The following is a 16,335-nucleotide window of genomic DNA, read 5'->3' as shown; positions in this document are numbered from 1 at the left end:
ATGTTTCTGTTTTTGTGCCAGTACCATATTATCTTGATTACTGTAGCTTTGTAGTATATTCTGAAGTCAGGGAGTCTGATTCCTCCAGCTCCATTTTTTTCCCTCAAGACTGCTTTGGCTATTCGGGGTCTTTTGTGTCTCCATACAGATTTTAAGATTTTTGGTTCTAGTTCCATTAAAAATGCCATTGGTAATTTGATAGGGATTGCATTGAATCTGTAGATTGCTTTGGGTAGTATAGTCATGTTCACAATATTGATTCTTCCAATCCAAGAACATGGTATATCTCTCCATCTGTTGGTATCATCTTTAATTTCTTTCATCAGTGTCTTATAGTTTTCTGGTCTTTTGTCTCACTAGGTAGGTTTCTTCCTAGGTATTTTATTCTTTTTGGTAAATGGGAGTGTTTCCTTAATTTCTCTTTCAGATTTTTCATCATTAGCGTATAGGAATGCAAGAGATTTCTGTACATTAATTTTGTATCCTGCAACTTTACCAAATTCATTGATTAGCTCTAGTAGTTTTCTGGTGGCATCTTTAGGATTCTCTATGTATAGTATCATGTCATCTGCAAACAATGGCAGTTTTACTTCTTCTTTTCCAATTTGTATTCCTTTTATTTCTTTTTCTTCTCTGATTGCCATGGCTAGGACTTCCAAAACTATGTTGAATAATAGTGGTGAGAGTGGACATCCTTGTCTTGTTCCTGATCTTAGAGGAAATGCTTTCAGTTTTTCACCATTGAGAATGATGTTTGCTGTGCGTTTGTTGTATATGGCCTTTATTACGTTGAGGTAGGTTCCCTCTATGCCCACTTTCTGGAGAGTTTTTATCATAAATGGGTGTTGAATTTTGTCAAAAGCTTTTTCTGCATCTATTGAGATGATCATATGGTTTTTCTTCTTCAGTTTGTTAAAATGGTGTATCACATTGATTGATTTGCTTATATTGAAGAATCCTTGCATCCCTGGGATAAATCTCACTTGATCATGGTATATGATCCTTTTAATGTGTTGTTAGATTCTGTTCGCTAGTATTTTGTTGAGGATTTTTGCATCTATACTCATCAGTGATATTGGTCTGTAATTTTCTTTTTTTGTAGTGTCTTTGTCTGGTTTTGGTATCAGGGTGATGGTGGCCTCATAGAATGAGTTTGGGAGTGTTCCTTCCTCCGCAGTTTTTTGGAAGAGTTTGAGAAGGATGAGTCTTAGCTCTTCTCTAAATGTTTGATAAAATTCACCTGTGAAGCCATCTGGTCCTGGACTTTTGTTTGTTGGAAGATTTTTAATCACAGTTTCAATTTCATGACTTGTGATTGGTCTGTTCATATTTTCCATTTCTTCCTGGTTCCGTCTTGGAAGGTTATACCTTTCTAAGAATTTGTCCATTTCTTCCAGGTTGTCCATTTTATTGGCATAGAGTTGCTTGTAGTAGTCTCTTAGGATGCTTTGTATTTCTGCAGTGTCTGTTGTAAATTCTCCTTTTTCATTTCCAATTTTATTGATTTGAGTCCTCTCCCTCTTTTTCTTGATGAGTCTGGCTAATGGTTTATCAATTTTGTTTATCTTCTCAAAGAACCAGCTTTTAGTTTTATTGATCCTTGCTATTGTTTTCTTTGTTTCTGTTTCATTTATTTCTGCTCTGATCTTCATGATTTCTTTCCTTCTGCTAAGTTTGGGTTTTGTTTGTTCTTCTTTATCTAGTTCCTTTAGATGTAAGGTTAGATTGTTTATTTGAGATTTTTCTTGTTTCTTGAGGTAGGTTTCTATAGCTATAAATTTCTCTCTTAGAACTGCTTTTGCTGCATCCCATAGGTTTTGGATCATCGTATTTTCATTGTCATTTGTCTCTAGGTATTTTTTTATTTCCTCTTTGATTTCTTCAGTGATCTCTTGGTTATTTAGTAACGTATTGTTTAGCCTCCATGTTTTTGTGTTTTTTACGTTTTTTTCCCTGTAATTCATTTCTAATCTGATAGCGTTGTGGTCAGAAAAGATGCTTGATGTGATTTCAATTTTCTTAAATTTATTGTGGCTTGATTTGTGACCCAAGATGTGATCTATCCTGGAGAATGTTCCGTGCACACTTGAGAAGAAAGTGTAATCTGCTGTTTCTGGATGGAATGTCCTATGAACATCAGTTAAATCTATCTGGTCTATTGTGTCATTTAAAGCTTCTGTTTCCTTATTTATTTTCATTTTGGATGATCTGTCCATTGGTGTAAATGAGGTGTTAAAGTCCCCCACTATTATTGTGTTACCATCAATTTTCTCTTTTATAGCTGTTAGCAGTTGCCTTATGTGTTGAGGTGCTCCTGTGTTGTGTGCGTATATATTTATAATTGTTATATCTTCTTCTTGGATTGATCCCTTGATCATTATGTAGTGTCCTTCCTTGTCTCTTGTAACATTCTTTAAAGTCCATTTTATCTGATAAGAGTATTGCTAGTCCAGCTTTCTTTTGATTTCCATTTGCATGGAATATCTTTTTCCATCCCCACACTTTCAGTCTGTATGTGTCCTTAGGTCTGAAGTGGGTCTCTTGTAGACAGCATATAGATGGATCTTGTTTTTGTATCCATTCAGCAAGCCTGTGTCTTTTGGTTGGAGCATTTAATCCATTCACGTTTAAGGTAATTATCGATATATGTTCCTATGACCATTTTCTTAATTGTTTTGGGTTTGTTTTGTAGGTCCTTTTTCTTCTCTTGTGTTTCCCACTTAGAGAAGTTCCTTTAGCATTTGTTGTAGAACTGGTTTGGTGGTGCTGAATTCTCTTAGCTTTTGCTTGTCTGTAAAGCTTTTGATTTCTCCTTCGAATCTGAATGAGATCCTTGCCGGGTAGAATAATCTTGGTTGTAGGTTCTTCCCTTTCATCACTTTAAGTATATCATGCCACTCCCTTCTGGCTTGTAGAGTTTCTGCTGAGAAATCAGCTGTTAACCTTATTGGAGTTCCTTTGTATGTTATTTGTCATTTTTCCCTTGCTGCTTTCAATAATTTTTCTTTGTCTTTAATTTTTGCCAGTTTGATTACTATGTGGCTTGGCGTGTTTCTCCTTGGGTTTATCCTGTATGGGACTCTCTGTGCTTCCTGGACTTGGGTGGCTATTTCCTTTCCCATGTTAGGGAAGTTTTTGATTATAATCTCTTCAAATATTTTCTCGGGTCCTTTCTCTCTCTCTTCTTCTTCTGGGACCCCTATAATGTGAATGTTGTTGCGTTTAATGTTGTCCCAGAGGTCTCTTAGGCTGTCTTCATTTCTTTTCATTCTTTTTTCTTTATTCTGTTCCGTGGCAGTGAATTCCACCATTCTGTCTTCCAGGTCACTTATCCGTTCTTCTGTCTCAGTTATTCTGCTATTGATTCCTTCTAAATGAAATGTAGATTTCATTTCAGTTATTGTATTGTTCATCTCTGTTTGTTTGTTCTTTAATTCTTCTAGGTCTTTGTTAAACATTTCTTGCATCTTCTCGATCTTTGCCTCCATTCTTTTTCCGAGGTCCTGGATCATCTTCACTATCATTCTGAATTTTTTTTCTGGAAGGTTGCCTATCTCCACTTCATTTAGTTGTTTTTCTGGGGTTTTATCTTGTTCCTTCATCTGGTACATAGCCCTCTGCCTTTTCATCTTGTCTATCTTTCTGTGAATGTGGTTTTTGTTCCACAGGCTGCAGGATTGTAATTCTTCTTGCTTCTGCTGTCTGCCCTCTGGGGGCCATATCTTTTTTAACTGTTTAATTGAGGCATAATTAATGCAGCAAAGTGTATAAATATTAAGTGTAAGCTTGTTGAATTTTTGCAGATGTATATTCTCATGTAGCCACCGTGCACAACAACATATGGAACATTTCTAGCATCTCTTACGTTTCTTGAAGGGCCGTTGCTGTGCTCCTATTTGATGTGAAAATCATATAAAAGCAGGGGTGTGGTATCATCAGATTTGTGTTTTAAAAAGATTACTCTGGAGTTGTGGAGAATAGATGGGCAAAAATTACACATAGGGAGTTTGGTTATAAGGTTATTAGAGAAGTCTAAATAAGGAGTAGAGCTGACATGATGGATTTTAGAGAGACTAAGGTGGAAATATTGATGGAATCAAGGGTTTACTAGAGGTAAGGGACAGGATATGTTGAGAATGACTCTTGGTAACAAGCAGTTCAAAGATTTCAGTGACTTTTAACAGGACAAACATTTTTTGCTTGACATGATGTATGTGTAGTGTGGGTTTGTGGGGGATTCTGTTTGATCTCACTACGTAGGGTCTCAGACTGATGGAGGCTCCATCACATGGTTCCATGATCTCCGTGGCAATGGGAAGGAGACTGTTGCTAATAACTTATTGGCTCTTAAAGTGTCTACCTAGAAGAGGGTCATGTCGTTTTGGCTTATTGTTCATTGGCCAAAGCAAGTCATATGGTCTTAAGAGATTTCACAGAGAGGGTAAGAAAGTGCAGTATGTCCTGAAGGGGAGAACTGAAATATTTCAGCTATGGTAAATATATGTCGTTTTGATTTACAGCTTATTTAGTCAGTTAAAAAGTGAATAATATTGAAATTTATGGTAAGAATTTTAGTAGTAACAAGAGCCACCATTTATTGAGCATTTACTGTGTGCCAGGTACTATTTATGTATTTTAAGATATATTTTTCATTTCAGTTTTTTACAACATCCCTGGAAGGTAGATGGCAGTTGCATTTTATAGAGGGGAAACTGATGCTCATGAGGTTAAATAACTTAAGATCACATAGCCAGGAGTATATGTAAAGCCTGAGCTAGTTGTACTCTATTTGGTTGAGTAGAACCTTCTTGGCAGTAGGGTAGAAGGAGGGAAAAAAACCCAAAACCTCTTTGATTGAATAATCAATCAAATATTGTTAATTCGACTTGTTGTTAATTAGGCTTAAATGAATTAACAGTGGTATTGTTCTTATAAATAACATTTTGTCCTCCAAGATTTTTCTGAAATTTCACAAGTGTAGACTATTTAATTGCATTTTAAAGATTCACAGATTAGAAGCTGCTGTTTGTTATTCATTTATTCTGTTTTTTACCGCCTTCTGTCTGATTCCTGCGTATATTGCTCTACTTAACCTGTTCTCTAATTTTTTTTTAAATAAATTTATTTATTTATTTTTGGCTGCGTTGGGTCTTCGTTGCTGTGCGCGGACTTCCTCTTGTTGCGGCAGTCGGGGGCTACTGTTTGTTGCAGTGCATGGGCTTCTCATTGCAGTGACTTCTCTTATTGCAGTGGCTTCTCTTATTGCGGTGGCTTCTCTTGTTGCGGAGCATGGGCTCTAGGCTCGTGGGCTTCAGTAGCTGTGGCTCGAAGGCTCTAGACCGCAGGCTCAGTAGTTGTGGTGCACGGGGTTAGTTTCTCCGTGGCACGTGGCATCTTCCCAGACCACGGCTCGAACCCGTGTTTCCTGCATTGGCAGGCAGATTTTTAATCACTGCGCCACCAGGGAAGCCCTTGTCTAATTTTTTGATTGTGAGAATCTTTCGTCAGTTCTTTGTATCTGAAATTCTAGTGTATGTGATTTATCTCTCTATTACTACCCTTAGTGAGAATTTCCTTTCAGGTATGTGAATTGCTAGTCATGGGGATGTTGGTAATTAGAATAAGAGGGAGTCTGGCTGTTGGGAATAGAAAATTCAAGTAGAAGGCTGAGTCAGGAGTAGGGATTTTTGTAAGAAAACCTTAGGAAAGATTAAAGGAAACAAGTAAATCTGATCTGTAAAACTGTCTTCTTACCTCCATTGGAAGGAAAGGGCTTATTTTTGAGAAGCTGACAGTACTTCAACATGAAGTTAATGGGCAGAGCTAAAGCTCTCTGTAGTGGGCAAGGTCTGTGAAAAATAAGTTAGTCAAAGCATTTCCATCATCCAAGCTGTCCTTGCATCCTTGGACCATGGTTGGCCTTTGGAAAATCAACTTTTGCCTTAAAAATTTTAAAGTCCTCAAATAATGGAAAAAAGTTAAATTGTTTAGAATAAGTTGTAACAATACATGATATAAAATTCAGAAGGTACAAAAAGATGGGACTTTCCTCGCCGTCCAGTGGTTAAGACTCTGAGGTTCCACTGCAGGGGGTGTGGGTTCCATCCCTGCTCGGGGAACTAAGATCCCACGTACCACGAGGCGCGGCCAAAAAAAAAAAAAAAGAGAAAAAAGAAAAATACATAGTTAGCAAATTAACTGTATGGTGTGCATAGCTAATATTGGATATATAAATGTTATTAGTATTCTCTTAGTCATTTAGTGTGTCCAAAAACATATGAAAAAACGTTTCTAAGAGCATAAATCTACTTGTGACATCAGTCCTCCTGACCCTGTTTTCTTTTTTATATCTCAAGTGCCTAAAACATCAATTTGTTTATTAGGTAGATTTTCAGGGAGCAGGACTTTGACTCTCAGAGAGGGAGACTCTCTCTCTGTTTGCAAAACACTGTGTTCAGTGTTAGAAAAAAAAATGTTCATAAAAGACAGGTTTAGAATTCACAAAAATAAATTCATGTGTGGTCCTTTATGCCCTCTGTTTCTTTGTAATACTTAACACTATTTACCATCTCCTTCCTTCTTAAAAATTTTATTTTACTGATTCTTCTTTCTGACTGCCCCTAACTGTAGATGTCTCAGCAGTTGATACTTTTCTTTCTCTCTCTGCTCCTCTTTCTCTCTCTCCTCTTTCCAGTGCCTCTCCCATCCCCATCCTATATGCCCAACTGCCTGTCTGAGATGTCTTGTACTTCTTGGATATCTATAGGCACATCAGGTTCAACACATCTAAAATGAACTCATCTTTTTCATCCTCTTTCGCAAAAGGTTCCCCTTATTTACCCACCTGCTTCAATGCTAATAACACTTTTTTTTAAAGTCAGCTTACTTTACCAAGGTATAATTTACTTGCAGTAAAATTCACACATTTTTAGCGTAGAGATCAATGGCTGTAACCATCAACCTAGTGAAGATGTAGAACAGTTTTATTTCATCTGAAAATTCCCTAGCAATCAGTTTCATTCCACTCTTATTCTTAGGCAGCCAGTGATGTGATTTCTGTTACTATGAATTAGATTTGTCTTTCCTAGAGTTTCGTAGAAATGGAATCACACAATATGTGGTTTTGTGCTTGGCTTCTTTCTCTTGGCATAATGTCTGTGATACTTATCCATTTTGTTGCGTGTATCAGCAGTTCATTTCTTCTGTTCCTTAGTAATATTCCTGAGTTTGGATATACCATAATATATTAATTCACTTGATTGATATTTGAATCTTTTCCAGTTTTTGACTTTTTTTTTTTTTTTTTTTGCGGTAAGTGGGCCTCTCACTGTTGTGGCCTCTCCCGTTGCGGAGCACAGGCTCCGGACGCGCAGGCTCAGCGGCCATGGCTCACGGGCCCAGCCGCTCCGCGGCATGTGGGATCTTTCTGGACCGGGGCACGAACCCGTGTCCCCTGCATCGGCAGGCGGACTCTCAACCACTGCGCCACCAGGGAAGCCCTGTTTTGATTCTTTTAATCTCTTTCCTCACCTATATTCATCCAACAGATTGTGAAGTCATGGGGTTTCTTCCTTTGAAATATGTTTAACCCTTTGTTCTCTTTTCCAGGGATCTTTTTTTTTTTTTTTTGCGGTACGCGGGCCTCTCACTGTTGTGGCCTCTTCCGCTGCGGAGCACAGGCTCCGGACGCGCAGGCTCAGTGACCATGGCTCACGGGCCCAGCCGCTCCACGGCATGCGGGATCTTCCCGGACCGGGGCACGAACCCGCGTCCCCTGCATTGGGAGGCGGACCCTCAACCACTGCGCCACCAGGGAAGCCCTTTTCCAGGGATCTTTAACAGTGTTGTGAGAAACTTTTTTTTTTTTTCTTGAAGCCTTATTTTAGGAGTAAGGGATAGAAGGGTGATTATGCAAATGGAGTCCTTGCTGAGTGAGGTTTATAGTCAGGTGGAAATGCTGACTGAAATTGGTGAGAAGATGGTACTGACATTGAAGGATGGGGAAAAGGAATGTTGCTGCTGAATGCTCTCTATCCCTGGTAAAGCACTGTTTTAGTCCCTGTTTTTGTTGGTAGGTTGAGATTGCCATTTTTTAGCTTGTTTTGATTTTTGTTTTGTTGTATATTCATGGGTATATATGTAGTGTGAGTGGTGAAAAAGAAAGGTTTTTTTCACGGATATTCTCATTATGTGACTACTTAACCCGGGCCTTGGCTTCATCATCGGTAAAATGGGGATAATAATTAATACCTGTCACATAGCGTTGTTAAGAAGATCAGGTGCGTTATTATATGTAAAGCTCTTAGAACAGTACCTGGCATGTTGTGTTCTATCAGTGTTAGCTAGTATGATTACCTTAATTCTAAGTTACTTAAAAGGCTGTCTTTTTCTCTCCCATTTCAGTTCCTCTTACATATTAATGTAAGATTTATCTCCTAACACACCACTCTTTGGCTACCTGTTCAAAGCTATAAAGCTGCTGTATTATTTGGCAACTATTTGTGTGTCCTTTTTTTCAATTGTGGTAAAATATACAAACAGTAAAGTGTACAAATTAAATTTTACAAATGTATCTACCACTCAGACTAAGCTATAAAAGTTTCTAACATTACAGAAGCTTCCCTCTTGTCTCTTTCCCTTCAGTAACCACTCCTCCCACATCTGTTTTGACTTCTTTACCATAGATTATTTTTGCAAATATGTCCTTTTTAATTTTTCATTTATTTTTAAAAATATTTATTTATTTGGCTGCGTCGGGTCTTAGTTGTGGCAGGCGGGATCTTTTGTCATGGTGAGCAGGCTCTCTAGTTGTGGCGTGTGGACTCAGTAGTTGTGGTACATGGGCTTAGTTGCCCCGTGGCATGTGGGATCTTAGTTCCCTGAGCAACGATCGAACTTGCATCCCCTGCATTGGAAGGCGGATTCTTAACCACTGGACTACCAGGGAAGTCTCTGTCCTTTTTTAAATTGAGGTGTAATTGACATACTAGTATCAGGTGTACAACATGATTTGATAGCTGTATGTATTGTGAAATCATCACTGCAGTAATTCTAGTTAACAGTTGTCACCATACATAGTTACAGATCGTTTTTCTTGTAATGAAAACTTTTAACATCTACTCTCTTAGCAACTTTCAAGTATGTAATACAATATTATTAACTAGTCACTCTGCTGTACATTACATCCCTATGACATTTGTTTTATAACTGGAAGTTTGTACCTTTTGACCCACTTCACCCATTTTATCCACCCGCAGCCCCTGCCTCTCGCACCTGCCAATCTATTATGTGTATCTAGAGCTCCGCCCCACACCCCAATTCCACATATAAGTGAGATCACATGGTATTTGTCTTTCTCTGTCTGACTTATTTCACTTAGGGTCCATCCCTGTTGTTGCAAATGGCAGGATTTTCTTGTCTTTTTATGGCTGAATAATACTCCATTTTATATATGTGTGTATGTATGTATCGCACATTTTCTTTATCCATTCATTAATTGATGGACACTTAGGTTGTTTCCGTTATCTTGGCTGTTGTAAATGTTGCAGTGAACGTGGAGATGCATATATCTTGTAGTATTTTCATTTTCTTCAGATAAATACCCAGAAGTGGAATTGCTGGATCGTATGGTAGTTCTCTTTTTAATTTTTTAGAACCTCTGTACAGTTTTCCATAGGCTGCCTCAATTTACATTCCTACTAACAGTGTGCAAGGGTTCCTTTTTCTCCACATCCTTGCCAGCACATTTCTTTTCATTTGGGTAATAGCCATTTTAACAGATGTGAGGTGATATTTCATTGTGGTTTTGATTTCCATTTCCCTGATGATTAGTGATGTTGAGCAGCTTTTAACCTGTTGGTTAAAGCAATTAACCAACAGGTTAAAAGCTGCTGCAACAGGTTAATTGAGCAATTAACCTGTTGGCCATCTGTATGTCTTCTTTGGAAAAATGTCTGTTCATATCCTCTGCCCATGTTTAAATTGGATTGTATGTTTTTTTGCTCTTGAGTTGTACGAGTTTTTAAAAATATATTTAGGATATTAACCCCTTATCAGATATATGATTTGCAAATATTTTGTTTTAATAAATTTATTTATTTATTTATTTTTGGCTACTTTGGTTCTTTGTTGTTGTACGCGGCTTTCTCTAGTTGCGGCGAGCAGGGGCTGCTCTTCGTTGCGGTACGTGGGCTTCTCATTGCGGTGGCTTCTCTTGTCGTGGAGCATGGGCTCCAGGCTCACGGGCTCAGTAGTTGTGGCTTGCGGGCTCTAGGGCACAGGCTCAGTAGTTGTGGTGCACAGGCCCAGTTGCCCTGCGGCATGTGGGATCCTCCTGGACCAGGGCTCGAACCTGTGTCCCCTGCACTGGCAGGCGGATTCTTAACCACTGCGCCACCAGGGAAGCCCGCAAATATTTTTTTCCTGTTCTGTAGGTTGTCTTTATTTTCTTGTTGGTACAAATAATTATTTGTTTAATTTTAAGCTTATCCGTGATTGGCCCCTCCATATCTGTGCAGTCTTATTTCCCATTACTGCTCAGCACACAGATTTTATTGCATCTGCTCTGCCTGTGTTCATGATGTCCCTTGGATGCCCTTCTGATCTCATCTGCCCTTTTCTCCCTGTCCATTCAAGTGTTCTTCCATGAAATTGTCCCCAACTGTTCCAGCTTATATTGTCCTTGTTCTTTTTTTTTTTTTTTTTTTGTCCCCACCACACAGCATGTGGGATCTTAGTTCCTGGGCCAGGGATTGAACCTGTGCCCCCTGCGGTGGAAGCACAGAGTCCTAACCACTGGACTGCCAGGGAATTTTCCCTGTCCTTGTTCTTATCTAAGTACTTTTTGGCTCATTATCAGTATCCCAGTTTAGTACTTAATGAGATATTCTCCTTTTTTGTAATTACGTAATTGTCTTAACTTTAGTGGGACAGTGGTTATTTTCTATTTCTCCCGTATGATGCCTAACATAGTATACATAGGACTAATTGTTGATGAGAATCTAATTGAATTTTTAAAGTTTAAGTTCTCCTAAGTGTTGGATAGCAACTAGCAGTCGTAGTAGACAGCTTGACAGTGAACTAGGACAACTATTTATAAAACTACACAAAGTAGGGCTTCCCTGGTGGCGCAGTGGTTGAGAATCTGCCTGCTAATGCAGGGGACACGGGTTCGAGCTCTGGTCTGGGAGGATCCCACATGCAGCGGAGCAACTAGGCCCGTGAGCCACAACTACTGAGCCTGCGCGTCTGGAGCCTGTTGTGCTCCGCAACAAGAGAGGCTGCGATAGTGAGAGGCCCGCGCACCGCGATGAAGAGTGGCCTCCACTTGCCACAACTAGAGAAAGCCCTCGCATAGAAACAAAGATGCAACACAGCAAAAATAAATACATTAATTAATAAACTCCTACCCCCAACATCTTCAAAAAAAAAAAAAAACTACACAAAGTAAAAAGCACATCTTCATGAACCTATGTAGATCTTGAGGCTATTCCAGTGTATTAGACTGCAGTAGAATGTGAAATTTAGAACTGAAAGGATCACAGAAATAATCTAATTAGGTTATTCTTACCCCCTCCTTAATGCTGAACCCATGGGAATTGCCTTTGTGAGTTCAGTAGGTCTGAACTTCCTGAGATTGTATGTAATTTGCCATGTATATATGTGCACACGTGCATTTTTCTATGGTGATAATCTGTAGCTTAATTGGATTTTCACAGGTATCTGTGGCTCTAGAACTGTTAAATATCCTGTGATCTAGCCAAAATATGACATTTCACAGATGAGACAACTGAGGCTCGGAGATAATTAAGACATAAGACGCTTACTCATATAGTCATTGTTATTCACAGTGATGATCCTGAGTCAACAGGAAAATATTATGTTCGGTGTGCTTTTCTTTAAAAAAAGAGAAACAAGACTGTATGGAAGATTCTAATACAGTTAGGAAATGTTTCTGTCCCAGATGGTTAAAACAAACTTTTAAAAAATTGAGATGAAATTCACATAACATTAAATTAATAATTTTAAAGCGAGCAATTAAGTGACGTTTAGTACACTCAAAGTATTGTGCAACTACCACCTCTTTCTAAGTTCCAGAGTATTTTACTTACCCCAGAAGCAAACCATTTACACATTAAGTAGTTGCTCCCTGTTTTCCCCTTTTCCTGCTCCTGATAACCACCAGTCTGTGTTCTGTCTCTGTAGATTTACCTATTCTCAGTATTTCATATAAATTGAATCATAGAACGTATGTATCTAACTTCTTTCACTAACATAATGTTTTGGAGGTTCATCCACATTTAGTACTTCATTCCTTTTTATGGGTGAGTAATATTCTGTTGTATACAGAATTGTATACACAATTTATCCGTTCATCTGTTAATGGACATTTGGGCTGTTTTTACCTTTTGGCTGTTGTGCTAGTGCTGCTGTGAACATGTGTATACGTGTACTTCTTTAAGTACCTGTTCTCAGTTCTCATGGGTTTATACCTAGGAGTGAAATTGCTGGGTCATACAGTAATTCTATGTTTAACTTTGAGGAACTGCAAACTGTTTTCCACAGTGGCTGAATGCACAGGGGTTCCACTTTCTCCACATCCATTCCAATAGTTGTTATTTTTCATTAACTTTTTTTTTAATGATAAGCCATCCTCATGGGTATGAAATGCTACCTCTTTTGCTTTTGATTTCCATTTCCTTAGTGGCTAATGATGTTGAACATCTTTTCATTTGCTTATTGGCCTTTTGCATATCTTCTTTGGACAAATATAAACTTTTGATTCTCAAAGAAGAATATTTTAGTTACCAAGAAAAATCTTTGAAGATGTAAAATATTTGGTGTTACTGTATAATTAAGTGCCAAACTGGTACAAATACAACATACTATGCGTAATTAAAAGATGTGGGGCTTCCCTGGTGGTGCAGTGGTTGAGAATCCGCCTGCCGATGCAGGGGACGCGGGTTCGTGCCCCGGTCCGGGAAGATCCCACATGCCGCGGAGCGGCTGGGCCCGTGAGCCATGGCCGCTGAGCCTGTGCGTCCGGAGCCTGTGCTCCGCAACGGGAGGGGCCACAACAGTGAGAGGCCCGCGTACCGCAAAAAAAAAAAGGAGATGTGGTGAGACTAGTTTAAACTTTGAGTTTAAAACCCCTTCTAATATTGTGTACAATTATAAATTTTAATGCAGGTAAAGTAATTTGGGGGCTTTTCTCACTTCAAATATTTGAATATTGTCCTCTGACTTGGCATTGAAAGATGTTCGTTTGATTTTGTGCATGAAAAAAAGCACAACATTTGAAGTTATGCATATCAAATTACTTGATTTCAGGTGACTAACATAAAAACATATAATACATTAAATAGACAATAAAAATAAGCAGATGAAAATAAAGGTAGGATACTAAGATAAGTGCTGTAGTAAAATACACTGAAAGTATCCATGATGTTCACTTTTTTTTAGCTTTATTGAGCGGTAATTGATATATAAATAATTTCACATATTTAGTGTATACATTTTGATGAATTTGGACATAAGCATACACCTGTGATACCATCACCACAACCAGAGTATCCATCACCTCCAAAAATTTCCTTATGTTCTTTTGTCGTGTTATTTGTTTGTTTAGTCAACTAAACTTCAGTTTTAAAAAAAAGCTGAAGGTTTCCCTGGTGGCGCGGTGGTTGAGAGTCCGCCTGCTGATGCAGGGGACATGGGTTTGTGCCCCGGTCCGGGAAGATCCCACATGCCGTGAAGTGGCTGGGCCCGTGAGCCATGGCCGCTGAGCCTGCACGTCCGGAGCCTGTGCTCCGCAATGGGAGAGGCTACAACAGTGAGAGGCCCACGTACCGAAAAAAAAAAAAAAAAAAAAACTATGTTGAGTAAAATTTTAAAAAATGATTCAAGATTTTAGTTTCTCTCTTTGGAATTAAATTCAGTACCTTGTTTGGTACTTTAGAGAGGCAGATTTGAACTCATTGATTTTCTAAAAGGGGTATGCTTCTTCAAAGTAGGGTGATCTTTTACTTGTCTTCTATTATTTAATAAGTATTTGTTAAGTGAAATTTCAGTTGTTCGTGTATTTGCCTTCCCACTTAATCATTTCTGAATTCCCACATCTTGGAAAGGGCCTGGGACTTGGTAGCGGCCTAGTAAATATTGAATGAATTTGGTTTACTGGTTGGTTTTTTTTTTTTTAATTAAGTTATTTATTTATTTTTGACTGTGTTGGCTCTTTGTTGCTGTGCGTGGTGGGCTTTCTCTAGTTGCAGCGAGTGGGGGCTACTCTTCGTTGGGGTGTACGGGCTTCTCATTGTGGTGGCTTCTCTTTTTGCGGAGCATGGGCTCTAGGTGTGCGGGCTTCAGTAGTTGTGGCTTGCAGGCTCAGTAGTTGTGGCTTGTGGGCTCTAGAGCTCAGGCTTCAGTAGTTGTGGCTTGCGGGCTCAGTAGTTGTGGCACACGGGCTTAGTTGCTCTGTGGCATGTGGAATCTTCCCGGACCAGGGATCGAACCTGTGTCCCCTGCATTGGCAGGAGGATTCTTAAGCACTGCACCACAAGGGAAGCCCTTCTGGTTGGTTTTCATGTTGTCTAGTTGTGTCAAATGAAAGCAAGTTGGTTCAAGCTTGACAAATAAGAATGCTTTATCTACATGAAGTTCCTCTTCCCACATGAGTTATTATATATATTTGATATTGGCACTTGGAGCATTATTATACCTTATTGTTAATGATTTGCTAAGATAATTATATCTTTTAATGTATGGTCAAAACTGACATATCTCCCCCTAAAGTTTTACACATTTTAAAGGATATTTTGCCCCTCTTTTTTGGTAATCGTCCTTTTACTTAAAGAAGTATTACAATAATTGCTTAGAATAAAATGCATCTCTCAGTTTGCTAATATTCTGGCATACCATAAAAATTCATTAACTACAAAGGAATAGGTATTGTGAAAATTTAATATTTCTTCCATAGGATTATTTATAAAAATCAAAGTAAATGCTGGAATATCATTTTAATACATAGCTATTGGGTAAGGGCTTATAAGTTTGGTGATTTTACTAGAGAGTCAGGAATTCTTTTTTTTTAAATTTTTATTGGAGTATAGTTGATTTACAATGTTGTGTTAGTTTCAGGTGTACAGAGGAGTGAATCAGTTATACATATACATATATCCACTCTTTTTTAGATTCTTTTCCCATTTAGGGCATTACAGAGTATTGAGTAGAGTTCCCTTTGCTATGCAATAGGTCCTTATTAGTTATCTATTTTATATGTAGTAGTGTGTATATGTCAATCCTAACCTCCCAATTTATCCCCCCCTTCCCCCCTGGTAACCATAAGTTTGTTTTCTACATCTGTGACTCTGTTTCTGTTTTGTAAATAAGTTCATTTGTACCATTTTTAGATTCCACATATAAGCAGTATCATATATTTGTCTTTCTCTATCTGACTTATACTTCACTCAGTGTGACAATCTCTGAGTCCACCCATGTTGCTGCAAATGGCATTATTTTGTTCTTTGTTATGGCTGAGTAATATTCTATTGTATATATGTACCACATCTTCTTTATCCACTCCTCTGTCGATGGACATTTAGGTTGCTTCCACGTTTTGGCTATTGTAAATAGTGCTACAGTGAACATTGGAGTGCATGTATCTTTTCGAATTATGGTTTTCTCTGGATATATGTCCAAGAGTGGGATTACTGGATCATACGGTAGTTTTGTATTTAGTATTTTAAGGAACCTCCATACCATTCTCCCTAATGGTTGTACCAATTTACATTCCCACCAACGGTGTAGGAGTGTTCCCTTTTCTCCACACCCTCTCTAGCATTTATTGTTTGTAGATGTTTTGATGATGGCCAGGAATTTTTTGTAATTTTTTTCTCAGTTTTATTGAGATATAATTGACATGTAATGTATTTTTTAAATTTTTGTAATAATTTTTGTCTTACAGAAAAGTTACAAAGTTAGTAGAGTGTTCAGGTATGCCCTTCATCTAGCTTTCCCTAATCTTTCGTAACTATAAAATAATTACCAAGACAAAGAAATCAACATTGTTATAATCCTGTGATCTTAACCTCAGCCCTCCTTTGAATTTTACATTTTTTCACTAATAACCCTTTTCTGTTCCAGGACTGCACTCTGCAGTTTGTTGTAAGACCTTGTTCTCCTCCAGTCTGTTGGTGGAACCTCAGTCTTTCCTTGTCATTCATGACCTTGATTTTTTTTTTTTAACCTTGCCATGTTTAATGAGTACTGGTCAGTTACTTTTAAAATGCCTATCAATTTGGGCTTCTTTGGGGACTTCTCTGGTGGTCCAGTGGTTAC

This window comes from Grampus griseus (genome assembly GCF_964374135.1).
Source record: "Grampus griseus genome assembly, chromosome: 20".
NCBI classification, from domain to species: Eukaryota; Metazoa; Chordata; class Mammalia; order Artiodactyla; family Delphinidae; genus Grampus; species Grampus griseus.
This window is presented reverse-complemented; position numbering follows the sequence as displayed.